This window comes from Pipistrellus hanaki (genome assembly GCF_964339955.1).
Source record: "Pipistrellus hanaki genome assembly, chromosome: 4".
NCBI classification, from domain to species: Eukaryota; Metazoa; Chordata; class Mammalia; order Chiroptera; family Vespertilionidae; genus Pipistrellus; species Pipistrellus hanaki.
The window spans coordinates 38,959,443-38,978,137 of record NC_140506.1 but is presented as its reverse complement, the minus strand read 5'-3'; the positions used below and the strand labels follow the sequence as shown (position 1 = coordinate 38,978,137).

The following is an 18,695-nucleotide window of genomic DNA, read 5'->3' as shown; positions in this document are numbered from 1 at the left end:
AATGAGATTCGTATTAGAATGGCTATTATCAACAAGACAAGTAATAACAACTGTTGGAGAAGAACCCCCATTCCCTGCTGGTGGGAATGTAAACTAGTGCAGCCACTATAGGAAACAGTATGAAGACTCCTCAAAAAATTAAGAATGTAGTTACCATATGACCCAGCAACCCCTCTCCTGGGTATCTACCTGAAAATTTTGAAAACATTTATTCACAAAAATATATGCACCTCTATGTTCACTGCAGCATAATTTGCTATGACCAAGACAGTGTCTTTCAATAAATGATTGGGTAAAAAAGATGTGGTGCATATATGGTATGGGATACTGGTCAGACATAAGAAAAGATGAAATACTGCCATTTGCAACAACGTGGATGAATCTTGGGAATATAATGCTAAGCAAAGTAAGTCAGAAATAGTCAAGTACCATATGACTACACTCAAATGTGGACTAGCTCATTTTTATCACTTAAATATCATGTTCTTGCTAGAAGAATAAAACATCTTTTTAGTTCTCTTTGTTGAACTCGTGCACCAAGAAGGAAAACAAACAGCTTTTTTTCAAGTCTACTTTAATTGCCTTCTGAATTTTCTTTGTTATGTTAACAAAAAATACATTTTTTAAAAATATATTTTATTGATTTTTTACAGAGAGGAAGAGAGAGGGAGAGAGAGAGTTAGAAACATCGATGAGAGAGAATCATCAATCAGCTGCCTCTTGCACACCCCTACCGGGGATGTGCCCACAACCAAGGTACATGCCCTTAACCGGAATCGAACCTGGGACCTTTCATCCGCAGGCTGACGCTCTATCCACTGAGCCAAACCAGTTTCAGCCAAAAATTACATTTTTAACCTCAGGGGTCTAATTGAACTGTTTTACAATATGGTCATCCTGAAATTTATGATTTACCTACAAAATAATCTATTGAGTCCAGTAATTGTAATTATTTTCTTCACCGTGCTAGTTTAATTTAAGGTATAAAATCAAGAATAAGCACTCAAGGTTCAAAGGTAAGCAATAAAGAAAATAAAAAGTGATTAGGTTAATAACTAATGGGAAAAGAGTAAGGGAGATATAAGAATAGGCAATGTAATGAGAAAAATCATCACCTCTCACTGCACAGTGTCAATAAATACTGTCAAGAAACAGTGGTTTGTATATTAATTAAAACCTCCAGAAGAACTAAAGGGAAAGACAATCAAATGCTGTTGGCTCTGAGAAGTGGGATTAGAAAAGAGAATGAGTAGGTGGTAGACTTGTAGTTTCATTTTAAACCCTTTTGTACTACTACGCAGATCATTTTTACCATAAATATTATTCATTTGTGCAAACATATAATCACAAATATACAATAGAACCCCAGAAGATTTTGTAGAAATTGAAAAGCAGAATCTAAAGTTAAAGACTGTACTCTATATATGGTTCCGTTTATTTGAAATTCTACAATGGGCAAAGCTACAGTGACAATAATCAGATTAGAGATTGCCTGGGGCTGGAAGTTAGAATGGGGATCTACCACAAAGGAACCCAAGTCAATTTTGGTAGGTGATAAAAAATATTCTAAATTTTTATTATGTGATTACACAATTGTATGTATGTGTTCAAATTCATGGAAATGTATATTTTAAATGGATGGATTTCATTGTAGGCTAGAGGCCCGGTGCATGGATCCATGCACTGGTGGGGTCCCTCGGCCTAGCCTGTGCCCTCTTGCAATCTGGAATCCCTCAGGGGATGTCAGAGAGCCTGTTTCAGCCAGATCCCTGGAGACCAGGCCAAGGGGCCCCACCGGGGCATGAATCCGTGCACTGAGCCTCTGGTCTACATGTAAAAAAGCCTAAGAGACTAGAACAACTGGAATGACCAGAACAACTGGAACAACCATTTGTTATGACATGCACTGACCACCAGGGGGAAGATGTTCAATGCAGGAGCTGCTACCTGGTGGTCAGTGCACTACCACAGCCAACCCCCCTCCCCTTGTCCAGCCAACCTCCTACAGTCCCTAACCCCTGGCTGGCAGGCCCCAATCACCGGATCAGGGCCAGGCCCTGGGCTGGGTGGTAGCAGACTTAGCCTCTTTCCCAAGGGGGCTGAGGGCCAGCTCTCTCCTTGGGGCTGGCGGCCAACCTCCCATACCCTGTCCCTCCTCCCAGCCGGCAGCCCCAATTGGCCTGCTGCCCACCCACTGCAGTGGCAGCACAGCAGTGAGGGAAGGAGAAGGGAGGCAAGGAACCACTCAGTGGCAGGGCACCAATAATGGTGGCATCGGCATCCAGCATCCCTTCCTTCTGTGCCCAACCTGGTGATTGTCACCTCCTTGGCCCTGATCCCAGCCAGGCCTAGGGACCCCACCTATGCATGAATTTCATGCACTGGGCCTCTAGTATGCATGTAAGATCTTTGGTTAATTTCTTCCCACCCTACCTCTTCTCCCCTTCCCTCTGAGATTCATCAGTCTGTTCCATGTTTCCATGTGTGCAGTTTCCGCTCCTGCATTGAGCATCTGCCCCCTGGTGGTCAGTGCATGTCATGGCTACCAGATAGTCGGACAATCAGATGGTTGGACAGTCAGACAGTCGCTTAGGCTTTTATATATATAGATAAATATACTCCAATTGAACTTTTTGAAAAATGTACTAATTGTTTGAGGGGGGAAATCAACTATAATTCCATCAAGAGAGTATATTCCCGTATTTTATTTCAAATTACACCTTTCTTTTTCTTTTCTTTTCTTTTTCTCTCTTTATTTTTTTTACAGCACGGCTAATTTTGCTTCAAGGCATCATGTCAGTGAATACAAGCTAAGAGGGTGGTTCTTCACCATAGAGGCTGTCACATAGGCAACGCCACAATGCCATCCTGTCACTCACCTGTGAGATATAGAGACAGAAAATGTGTTTTCTCCCCAACACTATAATGAAAATGTACTGCCTTTGGGAGGTTTTATTTTTGTTCTGCAGTCTGAAAACTATTCTCATAAAGGTTTCATTAGGACTGGACCACAAAGACGTGCAGAAACCTGGCCACGTCATCAGCTCCCCATTTCTGCTGTATTTCCTCAGCATGGCAATCTGATCGCTGCCACTTGCTCACCACCGCTTCCCCAGGTGAGCTCCGCTGCCCGGCAGCAACCTTATTCACTGAACTCTCCTGTAGACCAGGACCCGTGAGAGGCCCCTGAAGCTACAGCAATAAACCAGAGAGACGGTTTCTCATGAAGCTAACAGGAAGGCAGACTTTTTTTACCTTGAAAAAAAATTCATAGCGTTTGTTTAGAAACATGAAGTTAGGGGAAGGTCTTCCCTTCACCCCCCAACACCTTTCACCCTGCTCTGTACTCCTCGAAGCTGAGGTGTGTGCAAACCCTCTGGCTTTCTACTGGGAGTGGTCCATGGGCACCACCATCAGGAGGTAGGAGGGAGAAAGAGGAACATGGAGGTAGTCATTCTTCAGCTCAACTAACTACCAGATCGGGTAGTATCCTCTACAATTTGTGTCAAATAGACAATTCCCTAAAGCTAATCTCTTCCCTTTCTGTAGCCACTTCCAGCCCTCACGACTTCAGCCCTAGATGTAGTAATGGCTCCCTGCTCTCACCAGCCTGGGCAGTGCACTAAGCCTTTTGGTTCCCAAAACCCTGCCCTCACCATTGTACATAGTCTCTTTATTGAAGGTGCCTTAATTGTTCAGCCTGAGGATATCAGTCCCTACCTTCCAAGACTTTGGCAAATACAGAAGACTTCAGTGACAAAAGGGACTTTAAGAATATACTAGTACTGAAACCCACTAAGTATAGAAATTAGGGAACTGAATGATCAGAAGCAGCCACGGTATTTAATCTATTTTGTATATACTTTCCCTAAAATTAAAATTGATGGCTTTCTGCTAGAGAGCTTTGGTCACAAATTTTCTTCCTTTTTTTTAAGCAACTGAACTTAACATATTTCAAATGATAGCTCAGTTTGGACAAAATAATACATATAGAAGACTGCATAATGGCTAAAAGGCCCCTCTGTTCCTGCAAACGATGTAATTTTATTCCCGGAGGCAGTCAGAGAGCTGTATACTTAGACTTCATTATTTGGGGCCCCTGCAAAAAGGTCTTCACTAAATTATGCATACACATGCCATCAGCCTATATCCAAGGACCTTTTGAAAAATAGCCCCGTCAAGCAGTCTACCATCTATTTGAGGAATGTAGCTCAGAGTGTAGTTCACTACACATTTTGTATTCTCTTTAGGAGGTGTGTTTTTTCCAAGTCTAGGCACCGGGAGAACTGCTGCACCTCAATCTTCGGGCCTTCATGGGTCCCACCACAGGTCAGGGAGCCTGGACACTCCCAGCCAATGTGTAGCTCACTCCTAACAAGTGAGAACAGCATCTTCTAGAAAATGTTTTGTGTGCGGACCCCACCCCTAGCTTCTTTTCTTTCCGCCCCACCTTCTCATATATTTTATTTTATTATTTTTGTGGGCTGTGTATTAGGCTGAATGTTTGTTTATGTCCCCAAAATATTCATATGATGAGAACTAATCCCCAGTGTGAAGGTACTTGGAGGTGGGGTTTTTGGGGGTGATTAGATCATGAGGGTGCAGCCTCATGGAAGGGATTAGTGCCGATAAAGAGTCCCGGGTTGCTCCCTCTCCCCTTCTGACAAGTGAGGACAAGGGCAGGTGGCATCTACGAGCGAGGAATTTGATCTCCAGACCAGACAGTGAATCAGCTGGCGCCTTGATCTTGGACTTCCTGTCCTCAGAGGTGCAAGAAATAAATTTCTGTTGTTCATAAGCCATCCTAGTTATGGTGTTTATTATACAGAAGCACAAACAGACTAAGACAGGCTGTGCCAAATCCTTTTTGAAACGAGGCAAGGGTAATAAACCTTCAAAAATGGCTGAAAAAAGTGACATGTATATTTCCCCACGAACCTATTAATAATCTATATTTTAAAACTCCATTAAAACCATAAAGAAACCAAACTTAGGATGATAACCTTTATACCTTACCCTAAGATTATCCTGCCAATTCCTTCCCATTTGTCAAATGTCCTCTCTTTCACAGGTAAGACTCCGGCTGCACCTCCATCTAATTCTCCTCTGCAAATTAGAACACTAATTTTCACTTTATTAACCAGAAAAAAAGTATAGCAGATATCTATACGAATAATAGAGAAGTATGCAAATTATCTGTTCCAGCGTCACATCACAACCAGACCAGCAGGCTGTGTCCTGCCCTCTGCTCAGGCAGCTGCGAGGCCCGGGGAAGGATAGGATACGACAGGAGGGGATAAGAAAGGAGAGGGAGAGGAAGCCAGGCCTGCATGCAAATAGGCCAAGAGGAGAAACAGAAACAGAAAGGGAACAAGAAAAAGATGCAGGAATGGAAAAGGGATGGAAACGCAGGGCTGCACGAGGGAGGGGATGGCAACTGTGGGGGGGGGGGGGGCAGAACCCCGCCCAGATGAGGGAGAAGAGTGGTGGCCTCCAGCATGGGCCATTAGCTGGGAGGCGCCCCTGGGTCCGGGATGGAGTGGTGGACGGTCCGAGGCCATTGGGCGGAGGCGCTCCTGCTTTGTGGCGGCAGCAGCAGCACCCAGGCTGCAGGGACCTCGGGCACCCTCACTGGGCCCGGCATCCAGGGCAGAGCATGGGAGCAGATGGCGGTGAGGAGACCAGGGAAGAGGGGGCAGTGAACACCTGGCTGGGGCTGAGCCCTGGGCTGGGGATTAATTCCCTGCCACCACCACTGGAAGCTTTAAGAAGGGAGAGAGGGAGGGAAGGAAGAACTTTACAAAGGAGTCAGTAGAGAGCAGAGTTAAAGAAGGAAAGAGGATGATGCATGAGTGAACTGTAGGAGCTATAATGAAAATCAAGTGTGATGTGTGATGGGGACAGATTTTAGAGGTGGGAGTCAGAAAAGAAAAAAGATAAATGATAGTGAATAATTAGGCAGGTAGACAGACATTAAAACAGTGGAAGTAAGTAGACAGGAATGTATGGGAAAGGTAGGATGATAGAGGAAGAGAGAGGGAAGAAAAGTTTTAAAGGGGAGCGGGTAGAGCTTAAAAGGAGAATGGGAAGAAGGAAGAAATGGGGGAGGGAGCAAAGCAGGTCCGAGGGAGGAAGCGAAGAAGAAAATTAATGTGGGAAGGAAGGAAAAGGGGAGGGCGGGCAGGGGTAAAGATAAAGGAAAGAAGGAATGTGGGGAGGAAAGGGGGTAGGAGAAAGATGGGAAGAAGGATGATGGAACAGAAGTAGGAAACAAGGAGGAAAGAAAAATTTATAAATGATGAATCAGTAGGAAAAAGTGTTACATAAAGGAGAGAGATAAATTGTGTGAGAGGGAGAAACCAATAAAGAAGTCAAATACAATTGTGTGTGAAGGGGATACAATTAAAAAAAAAAAAAAGTTAATAGGGGTGACCAGGCCAGCAGAGGAGGGCAGTTAGGGGGATCAGGCATACAAGCAGAGTGGTTAGGGCATGCAGGCAGGTGAGTGGTTAGGAGCCAGAAGTCCCAGATTGCATGAGGGATGTCCAACTGCGGGATCAGGCCTAAACTGGCAGTTGGACATCTCCCAAGGGCTCCCGGATTGGAGAAAATACAGGTCCGGCTGAGCGCATCCCCAACCCCCTGGCCCCCACACGAATTTCATGCACCAGGCCTCTAGTAAGCAATATTGAGTAAACTTGTGGAAACCCTTAAGAAACTCAAGTCCCTGTGATAGGCAGTGAAGGCCCCAATGCTCATGAGTGGGACTTAGCGGCAGGTTCCCTCAAGGACAGCTTGGTGTCTCCCTCTCTCTCTCTCTCTCTCTCTCTCTCATCAATAAACATATCCTCAGATGAGGAAAAAAATCTGGACTTTAAAAGACGAAAAGGAGTGCTATTCTCTGTGTTAATGGCAATGAGACTTTTCTGGCCAGGATAGGAGTTAGGGGAAGGGGTGTGACAGGACCAGAAAGGTTGGGAAGTGATGTGGCAGGAAGATCCTCTACACTGTAAGCAGGGGTCTTCAAACTACGGCCCGCGGGCCACATGCGGCCCGCAGAGGAGACTGATCCGGCCCGCCAGGTTTTTTGGGCAGTGAGCACAGCCGAGGTGTTACAGTAGGAATTAGTAGTTCATATAGTCCGGCCCTCCAGCTCTCTGAGGGACCGTGATCTGGCCCTCACTTTAAAAAGTTTGAAGACCCCTGCTCTACAGTATGACCATCCTAATGGGAATTTCTTGCCAGGCCATCCCACATCCCACCCAAAAAGTCACTCCCTGTATATAGAGCCACCAGCCTGTTAAACTTTCCCATGGCAGCACCTTCTTATCCAAGGGCCCTCTGACTCCGGGATTTGTAATGATGTTGTTGAGTTAAAAGACACCTCCCCCGGTAATGTATCTGCACAAACTGCAGCTACTCGAAATATTTCTGTAAAATTTGAACATGTTTGCCGAAACCGGTTTGGCTCAGTGGATAGAGTGTCAGCCTGCGGACTGAAAGGTCCCAGGTTCGATTCCGGTCAAGGGCATGTATCTTGGTTGCGGGCACATCCCCAGTACGGGGTGTGAAAGAGGCAGCTGACCGATGATTCTCTCTCATCGATGTTTCTCTCTATCCCTCTCCTTTCCTCTCTGTAAAAAATTAATAAAATACATTTTTTTAAAATGTGAACATGTTTATGTAATTTCAAAAGGAAAATATTTTTTTAGCAAAAGCAACTATTTTTCTTTTATATATGTTATCTTAGGTACACATTCAATAACTGAGAAGATTCTTTAAACATATATCAATATACATCTCAGAGATATAAAAACAAATAGGCACACTTAGCAGGTTTGGCTCAATAAATAGTGTCGGCCTGTGGACTGAAGGGTCTCAGGTTTGATTCCAGTCAAGGGCACATGCCCATTTTGGGGTTCTGTCCCCAATAGGGGATGTGCAGGCAGCCAATCAATGATTCTCCTCATCATTGACGTTTCTATCTCTCTTTCCCTCTCCCTTCCTCTCAGAAATTAATATATACACAGGCACGCCAGAAACAGCTCTATTAATAAAGTAAAACAAAACAAAATAGAGGTAAACTGGAAAAGGTGAAAAAGGTCTTACTGAGCTAGAAAGCCTCATAGGTCTGCTTAAACTTGTTGGAAATGTTCAGCCTCAGACACACTGAATCACAGTCTGCATTTGCAAAGGCCTCAGGGGGATGTGCAGACCTTTGTAAGGTTTATAAGCCTTGCTGCTCTAAAGGCCCTAAAATTCTGAGATTCTATCAGTGAACTTATAATTAGGAGGTACTGGTAGAAACAAGGGGTCTCAGAACTCTAGAGTTAAATAAAATTGAGGTTTTGACATTCCTGGAGGTAAATAACTTTCCTGCTCTAGTCTAATTTACAAACCCTCTGACCCACAAAATTACCGTCACTAACCTGAGCTTACGCAGCACCCCCGTGTGAAACTCCGTGTACTGAGAAATCTATACTTCTAATGCATGATGGCAGTTTGCACCTGCTCTTCTCTAGAGTCATACCAAGAAATCCCTACAGAATGGAGGTTAAAAAGCACCAGAATGAGGGCATATCAGCCAGCCAGCAAGTCAACCCATAGAAGGAAAAACCTGGTAGGGAAGTAGATAGGGCCAACAATAAACAGGCCCAGAGTGCCGGGGTGCTCGGAGCTTAAACTGTGGGGTTCTGGGGGACATGAAAAGTGCAGGCCCTGTAACTGGCTGACAGGTCCCAGCCCCTATCCCAGCATCCACCAGGCTTTCCCCTGGACCCATACCCTGCTCAATAAAGCAGGCCACTACCCCCAAGAGCTCCTAGTGCAAGCCGGCTAGAGAAGAGAAAAGGTGCCCAGCAGACAGGAGGCCTACACCTCAGGAGTCCTCTGGCCCAGAAGGGAGGCCCTGCCTGCTCTGGTCGGAAACCCTTCCCCACTGCTTCCAGGGACAACAAGAGCACAGGAGTGTCAGGAGGATCCTCAGGGCTCCAAGAATCCACTCTGGCTTGGTCATGTGGCTGTGAGGGAGCTCACATACTTCCCACAGAACCTGGAAATCAAGCCGCTACTAAACCACGTAGGGTGCCTTTGTGTGCTCTGGAAAAGGGAGCTCCAGCAGGGCAGAAACCCTCCTCTGGTGGTCAGATGACTGAAGGGCCTCTCCTTTGGGCGAAGGAGGACTGTGGTTAGCAAACAGAAGGCACCTGCGTGCTCAACATAATGACCCTCCTTTCTCCAGCAGACATAGCTCCCACCCCCCACCCCCAGCACACACATGCCTGCACTTTTATCTACAAAACCAATGTGCCCTCTCCACTTTGGCAGCCTCCCGGGTGGGATGGGAGAGAAGAGGAAGGGATAATACATAAGCATAAGGATCTCAGAATCCAATAAACAATCCAGACAAAGAATGGTATTCTTGAAGTGAAAGAATAGTTCCCAGAGGACATATCCACCCCTCGTCTCATTATAACTCTTATGTAATTGCATTTTACCACAATATGACTGTGTTGAGTTTTATAAATTGACCAATGGCATGATTAACGACAGTAGAACGACGCTGTAGTATGCCGGCGGTCCTGACATACATTCCCAAGTGCAAGGCCACAGGAAAGCCCAGGCTTCCACCACGGAGCTATTTCAGCCTGTGAGGGGCGCAGGGTAGCGCCTCCATCCTGCAGTTCTCATTTGCTAACACGATGGGGCACTTTATGAAAACATTTTGTCACCACTCTACAGTAATAGCTCCAAACTGCAGCAGCATTATTAGTTGTTCCAATGATGAAGGTTGCTCCAACACAGAATCTCACACAGAGGAGTCTTTATGGAACCCCCACTACAGTACAATGTCTGAACTAAAAATGGCTGCACAGAAATGAGCAAAATCATGAAAAACATTTCCATAAGTATGTTTCTGCTCAATTCTTTTAACGTCTGGCACCTTTAGACTAAAATTTACACAGCAGACCTAATCCGATTTTGAGTGCCTTAATCTGATTTTGATATCAAAACACCAAAAAAAATAGTTTTTTTCTTTTAAAAAATAAGCAATAACGTTCAACTTCCTAATTCACTATTTATTATTGTCCCTTAATTTTTAAATCCCTGTAACAAGTCAATTTTATAATCATAGGATATTTTGTGTGTGTGTGTGTGTGTGTGTGTGTATGCACAAACTACATGTTATTATGTTTTATTTTTCTGTTTGCATATAAAAAGTATACATAATGATTAATATTTATCAAGCACTTATTATGTGTCAGACATTGTCGAACATTTTACTTATGCCTTCTCTCAGCACAGTTATAGCTGTATCTATGAGGTAGATGTTATTTTAGCCTCATTAAGAGATGAAAAACTGAAGCACAGAAAGGTTAGATTGATAATATCTAGCAAAATCAGTATCTGAAGCCAGGCAGTATGTTTCTCTCTCAGTTGCTATTAAATAAATGGATACATCAGGGCCTAGACTATATATACATTAACTAAGATTTTAAACATTTAAAACTGACTTAATTCATCAAGATTCTAACATTTGACAGCAACCTTCATTGAATGTTACTAAGAATTCCAAGTAATTTAAAAGAAAAATATGTTCCTTGGCTAAAGGGACCTTACAGACTAATTAAAGAGACAAAAATATAAACATAATATACATTTATTTCAAAGCTACCTCTAAGGAGAGGTGATAATATGATAGGACTGAAGTAAAGAGGAAGATGTCAGATATAACAAGAAGTGTTGTGGTGGTGACCCCTAACTTAGCTTCCTAAGGAAACACTGGCTAGGGTGGCAGGATGATAGGAGAAGAGAATTTCACACCATGATCAAAAACAGGCAAGAAGTAACAGGAAAGATGGAGGTGGCAGTTGGAGAACAGAATGTATGTCATGAAGTATTTCATGTCGCATGAAACTGTGATGAGCTTTTTCACCGTGGTTTTCCTTTCATCGAGAATACATCTTACACTTACAGCTCTCACTGTTCTGGCTTTATCCTCTTTCCTCTCCACGTTCCAAGGCAGCCTTCTGAGTGTTAAGTGGAAACCATCTCCCTGTGTTCCCTCCCTGATCTGCCTCCCACCAGCATAGAATGATTTGCTCAAAAACAAAAACAGAGTAAACAAGCAGTATCACTACACATTCACCCACCACCCACTTATTTTCAAAAACTGTCTTTGTGTGAAGCTGGAATAAAATGTGTTTGACTTCAAATGACTTAGGATCCTTGCCTTTTTTTTAATTTTAAAGAGATAAAGAAAACCCCTGCCCAACTAATGTTCAGCCCCGGGTGAGCTCTTATTGCTACCCCCCAAGGGTTTTTTCATCCAGTGGGACGCAAGTCTACACATTGCCTGGCACATAGTTGGCACTTGGTAAATGGCAATTTGCATTTCTTGAGCATATAGTTGAAGAAGATGTCAAGTAGAAAAAGACAAATACAGAGAGTTATTGTATATTAGAGATTTTATAAGCGCTGGACAGGGACCACCAAAAGGGGTCAGAAAGCTGGTCTGATATATATATATATATATATATATATATATATATATATATATATATATATATATATATATATAAAGCTGGTGAGCATTTTAAGCAGAGGAAAAAAAGCAAAGCATGTGACCTGTTAAAGAACAATGACTAACTCTGTGTGGCATGACCGGGGCTCAGATATGGGGAGAGTGGAAATAAATGGGCCAGATCTCAGAGGGCTCCAGTGTTCTGCAAAGAGGGTGGGATTACCTAGCAGTAACAAGGAGCCAGTCATAGGCATGAAGCTGGAAATAATATGGCTATACTCATATCATATAGAGAGATAGGTATGACAGCAATGCAGAGAATGGGTTGAAAAGGGGGTCTGGAGGTCACCTAGAAGTTCAATTGAGGTAAGATGGTCTGAATTCAAGTGGAGAGGAGTGAGACAAAGGGATAGGCATTAACAAATGCTAACAGATTTCTCCCTGCAAAATGTAGCTTAAACTCCTGAGAGAGTGTTGGATCTTTCTTGCATCCCAAAAGCATCCTTATGGAGCAATTCAGACGACTGTCTTTTGAACACGGGGCCTAATTGGTAACTTTACCACCCAAAGCACTCCTCTCCTTTTCTGCTTCTTTCAATAACATCTACTAGGCACTAACTACGTGTCTGCTACTGGTCGTCATGGATACAAAAGCAAGACAGACACAGTTCGGGTGGCCAAGAAGCTCAGAGTTTAATAGAAGACAGATGGATACACAGATAATAACCACAATCTCAATGCTGTCCGAGGTGTGTATGAGGTGGTAGGTGCACAGAGAAGAATTACAAACTACCTGATTGGGATAAAAAGGTAATATTTTACTCCATTAGTGTTATAAGAATCTAAAGGATCTGTCATCAAGTTTTTAAAATATATTTTATTGATTTTTTTTACAGAGAGGAAGGGAGAGGGATAGTGAGCTAGAAACATTGATGAAAGAGAAACATCGATCAGCTGCCTCCTGCACACTCCCCACTGGGGATGTGCCCGCAGCCAAGGTACATGCCCTTGACCGGAATCGAACCCGGGACCCTTCAGTCCACAGGCCAATGCTCTATCCACTTAGCCAAACTGGTCACCAATTTTTAAGTTATATACATATTGCCAATGACATTTCCTTAGCTGCAGCTATAAATTGTCTAAAATGTATAATTTCAGGAACAGAAAATGTAGTGGAGTCTCTGACGTGTTTAATATTGTTCTTGTTAAAGGTAAATCCCATTTGTAGAGCTGTTTGCTAGCTGGGCCTTACCTATTGACTCTTATGGTGAAAGTCACTTTCCTTTTCCAAGTTTTAACTATTAAACTAAATTTTAGCATTGAATTTTATCATGAAAATAAACAAAATGTCAAAGAATATCCACGGGGTGCGGCGGGAAAGAGGGCCGCCTCCACGCCTTTCATACAACGCACATTCGTGGGGAACCTGGCGCTAAACCATTCGCAGACGACCTGCTTCTGGGTGGGGGTTTCATTCATAGCAGAGCAGCTCCCTCGCTGCGATCTATTGAAAGTCAGACCTCAACACAAGGGTTTGTAAAAAAAAAAAAAAAAAAAAAAAAGAATTTCCAAAGACCTATGAGATGAAGCACACACTCTGTATTTACCTAACACAATAAAACCTTTGCTTTGGCACAGGGCATCTCAGCTTCGGGTCTGGGCGAAATGGCGGAGATGCAGCACTGGTGTGGATTCCTGCCCCGGCTTCGGGTGTACCCACTGCCACTGCCACAACCAGCATGTTCCAGTGGGACGCTTTGTGTGAAATGCAACAGATCACTCACTAACACCGATGACACAGTGCAGCATGGAGCTGTTTGTAGTTTAGAGCCCGGACTTTGTGGTAGAAAAGGAGAATTGGGAGGAAGGGTGTTCTGAGCACTTGGTGCTCAGATTAAGACAACCAATCTAGAAGCTTGCTGGGATCTCAGTGGAAGGAAACTGAGATGTCAATGATGGAAAAGCAATGGCTAAATGGATAAAACAACAAGATGAGGGAGAAGCTGTGAAAGGAACAGAAGCTCACAGACCCCAGGCACTGCTTTAACAATGTCTCAGTGCATCGAGGTGGCTGAGCCTCTGGGGGAATCTGTCCTCAAGGTATGCAGGCTCCCCTCAGCAAGATGGTATTGCAGGATTTGGAAAGACTGAGAAGTGGCCTAACAAAACAAAACAAAACAAAACAAAACAAAAACAGGAGGATCCAGTGCAGTGAAAAGAAATGCATGGAAGGACTAGAGAAGTGGAGGGGCCTGGCTCTGACAGCTCAGAGGATGAAAGTGAAGAAGGACCTAGTACTTCAGCAATGAGCTTTCCTGTTCAAAAAAGTGGCATGGAAATGGCAGTCAAATTTCCCAGTAGTTCTCAGAGGGCAAGAGCATTGAGTACAGACTCTGGCTCACCAGAAAAACTGCAGAGCCCTGTGACTGACTCTGGAAATGATATTTCAGAACACTCCTGTACCCACTCACCTGGGAGCGACATCCACACAGGAGTGGGTGGAAAGGGAGGTGGGGCTACAGAAACAGAAGACCCAGGAGAAAAAGGAGGCAGAGAGTAGAGGTCCCATAGAAAAGGAAGCAGCCAGGGCTGGACTGAGTAAGGAGAAGGAGGCAAAAGAAATGACTGATGGGGAAGAAGCTTCCAAGGCAGCTGAGGAGAAGCTGGGAAAACATTCCCACTGCCAAACTGGAGGAAAGCCAGTCAGGGAACACAACTATCGGTTAGGAAGCTATAGATTCACTGGCACTCAACTCTGTTACACAAATGGAGTTGCTGGGTCTGAAGAAGCTCAAGTGTGAACTGATGGCCCCGTGGCTGATGCAGGGGCATTCTCCAGGAGTGGGCAGCAAGACTCCTCGGTCAGGGGACTGGCAAAAGACAAATGGACCCACCTCTATTTGCCAGCTTTTGAAAGGGAAGAAAAAATTAATTCCATCCAAACTGATTTCCTATCTCTTTCTAGTCTAGCACTTAGAACCTGCATAAGGTTGACTCTTGGCCATTATTTCTATTGATATTAAAACTGATTAATATTAATATTCTATTGATATTAAACCCAATTCCAACTACCCTCTTTTCCAATATTACATTTATACAATTAATGTGTCACAGTGGCCAAGACATGGAGATAACCAAAGTGTCCTACAATTCAATATTGGATAAAGAAGATGTGGTTCATATGAAATGCTATTCAGATATAAGGAAATGTGAAATACTGCCATTTGTGGTATTTCCTTGGTTAGACCCTGAGAATATCATGTGAAGCAAAATAAGCAAATCAATAAGAGCTAAGATCCACATGATTTCACTCATATGTGGGATATAGAACTAAAACTCATAGACGCAGACAACAGCAGTATAGTGGTTACCAGAGGTAAGATAAAGTGCAGTAAAGGGTAAAGGGGGCCACATATATGGTGAGGGAAGATGATTTGACTTTGGGAGATGGGCATACAATATAATATACATATCATGTGTCATAGAATTGTACACTTGAAACCTATATAATCTTATTAACCAGTGTCACCCCAATTAATTTTTAAAATGAGTGCAACCATCTGGACCTAATGTTTTTGTGAGAAGTTTTTTTTATAACAAATTTAATTTTATAAATAGAAAGATATTTTTAATAATAGCCTTTACCCACAGTATAGGAGAACAAATTGGCCAGTGGTACATCTGATAAGGGGTTAATTTCCAAAATAAATAAAGTACTCATACAACTCAACAAAATGAAGACAAACAACCCAGTAAAAAAAAAAAAAAAAAAATGGGCAGAGGACCTGACTAGACACTTTTCCAAAGAGGACATACAAATGGCCAAGATATATATAAAAAAAAAAAAAATGCTCAATGTCACTAATCATCAGAGAGATGCAAATTAAAATAACAATGAGGTACCACCTCACAGCTGCCAGAATGGCTATCATGAATAAGTCAACAACAAGTGCTTGTAAGGATGAGGGGGAAAAGGAACCCTTGTATACTGTTGGTGGGAATGCAGACTGGTACAACCATTATGAAAAACATGGGAGTTTTCTCAAAAAATTAAAAATGGAACTGCCATTTGACCCAATGATCCCACTTCTAGGAATACTTCCTAAGAAACCTAAAATACCATATGCACCCCTATGTTCATGGCTGTGTTATTTACAACAGCTAAGATCTGGAAACAGCCCAAGTGCCCATCAGTAGATGAATGGATAAAAAATACTGGTACATTTACACAATGGAATACTATGTAGCTATAAAAAAGAAGGATCTCTTACCCTTTGAGACAGCATGGAGAAACTTAAGAAGTATTATGTTAAGTAAAATAAGCCAGTCAGAGAAAGACAAATATCACATGATCTCACTTATATCTTGAATTTAATGAATAAAATAAACTTACAAACAAAATAGATCCAGAGACATTGAAGTATGCAATAGACTGACATATTTCAATGAGGGGTGAGGTGGGAAGAAATTAACCAAAGAACTTATATGCATAACCCATGGACACAGACAATAATGCAGAGAAGTGGGAATAGGGGGAGGGGGTACCTGGGGAGGGGAATAAAAGGGCATCTGCAAAACTTTCAACAAATTTTTAAAAAATCAAATAATATTTTTAAAAGCCTTTGCTTTGTACATAGCAATCTCTTCAGGCTACTTTTGGTGGCCTTAGTTCACTTTCAAACAAGTTTTCCATTATCTGACAGGAGTTGCCATAGTACTCCACCCCCTCCCTCCACATCCTTCCTGTACTGGGTCACTTAAAAATAACTACCCACAAAGCATTTAAAAATTTCAGGAAATTATTTTAGCGGAAAAAAATCACAATTGTGGTAACATGGAGAATCCAGAGTAGATCTCAGAAGACTTTCAAATAAAAACTTCATTTTTTAGATAGTACAAACTTCTTTACTCCCTACCAATGGCTGTTTACCTTATTTTAGAAGCATTTGTTTACAATGTGCAACTAATCTAGGAAAAATGTTTTTTATCTAACATCTCTTATTATATCACAGTAAATTCTATTTTTTTAGTTTCCATGCCACATAATTATGTTCACTTAGAACTTTGAACTTTTCTTTATTTCCAAGGAGCTATTTCATACTTAGTTATTGAATGACAAATAATTATTTTAATTAATTATATGAGATACATTTCTATTACAGAAACTTAGGAGATATAAGTAGCCATGAAAAAAATTAAAATAACCTAAAATCTGCAGAGAATCAGTATGAATAGTTAGAACTTGGTGTGTTTTTTTCAGAATTTTTGAAGTATAAATTCATATATTTCTCTTTAATATTCTGATTGCCTATAAGTACTCTTTAAATAACTCATTGTCATCATTTATTTTGGCAATATCGTTGTGTAGATATTCCACAACTTAAGTAATCCAACATTATAGTTGGACATCGGGGCTGTTTCCAACTTTTCATTATTAAAGGCAATGCTATAATAAGCATCCTTATATGCACGTTTTTACACATCCATCCAATTGTATCTTCTAGGACAAAACCCTAGAAGAGGACTTGCTGAATCAGAGCAGACATGATGAAGTCACGATTTTTACATCACAGTAAAAATATAGCGCATAGATTTTAGAGCATACACAATGAGGATATATCTGCATTTGAAAAACACAAAGGATGTGTTGTTATTTAAAGGTAAGAGTTTACATCTACCTTTAGTTTAGCGTCAACAAAACACAAACTCTCAGAATATATGCAGGGCTCTGTCATGCTTTGTACCCCAAGAAAAATCGGCTAGGTTTATTCAAGAAGCTCCTTGAAAATAAAGCTCTGTGGGCAATAAAATGTGGATGCTGTACTATAAGCAGCATTGTGCAATGGGAAAATAATGTATGAAAATAATGAAAAACAAAGGCAAATCCTACATGTAATTTTAAGTTTGCTAGTGGCTACATAGAAAAAAAAGTAAAGAGAAACAGGTAAAATTCATTTTAATGATACATGTCATTTGACCCGGTGTATTCAAAAAAATCCTTTAAACATCAAATCAAACTTTTTAAAGCTGTTAGGGATATTTTAAGTTATCTTTTTAATTCAAATTCCAGCATAAACACCTTGGCTGTTCCTGCAACCCTCCCTGACACAAAGTCAGAAAAAGGTCCTTTTCCCCTGAGCATGTACAGCCTTTGCCAGGCCTCACACATGGTCAGAGAACTCCTTCAGGCGCACAAGTTGGTCTCCTCCACAGACAGGCACTTTTAGGACGGCACAGATGAGACCTTAAACTTCTCCCTCCGCCTCAGTACAGAGCTTTCCAGGAAAGGCTCAAAGCCTGCTTAGTGTATTCTATCCATGAGGAATGAAGTGCCTGCACTCTGATGAAGGGGGTCTGGCGTATAAGCATCTCAAGGCCTCCTAAAGCCACTGCAGGGAGGTGAGGCAGAAAGCCCCGCTGCTAGTCAGCCTGACCTACCATTTTAGGCATCGGCCATGTCACTGTGGGCTCCACTGTTAGTGAATTCATCCCTGGTCAAACGCCCTGCTTCCCTTGGGAACACACATCATTGTTCATACATAATTGCTCTCTATAGAGATTTAATACGTTGCCATTTTCCCATTGAAACTAGATGCTTTACTTTAAAAATGTGCTTTTTAGTATGTATGAGATACCTTCAAAACAGGAGGTTAGTTCCTAAAGCATCACAACACACACATACACACACACACACACACACACACACACACGCAAACACACCGTGCATGCGCACGCACACACACATGAACTCCCAAGCCTCAGCAACAACAAACCCCCCTCATTGTAAGAAAGTCTCTTTCCATCTCAGTTGTACCACATGGACTGCTGAACATGCCATTTAAGAGTCTAACCAGCACCTTGTGGTTTTTTCAAACCTATCAGGAAGTACAGGTACCATAATTTGCAAAGCAAATCATGACCTCATGTCCTGAATACCCAAATGCTCTTAGGGGACTAAGAAGAACATTTTAAATCAAGATTGTCCTGGAAAACTTGGAACCCATGCTGTGGTATCAATAAACAGTGATAAGACAAATAATATTAAAAATTACAAGTCTTGATAAAACCTTAAGTGGAAGATTTTCACTTCTTAACAGCAACTGCATAAGTAACTAGTGATGGGTGTATTAGGACTACAATAACACAGCTCATATATAAATACATAGCTCCA

At 42.2% G+C, this 18,695-nt stretch overlaps 1 protein-coding gene and 1 pseudogene across 3 annotated transcripts in view; one reads left to right on the top strand and one right to left on the bottom strand.

The window, feature by feature from the left end:
* RASGRF2 (Ras protein specific guanine nucleotide releasing factor 2) overlaps positions 1–18,695 on the bottom strand; it is a 174,670-nt gene that overhangs the window by 137,591 nt on the left and 18,384 nt on the right. The gene's annotated exons all lie outside the window — the stretch shown is intronic.
* Positions 13,648–14,494, top strand: LOC311621025 (splicing regulator SDE2-like; annotated as a pseudogene). Its single transcript has one exon. The product of its transcript is annotated as a splicing regulator SDE2-like (transcript).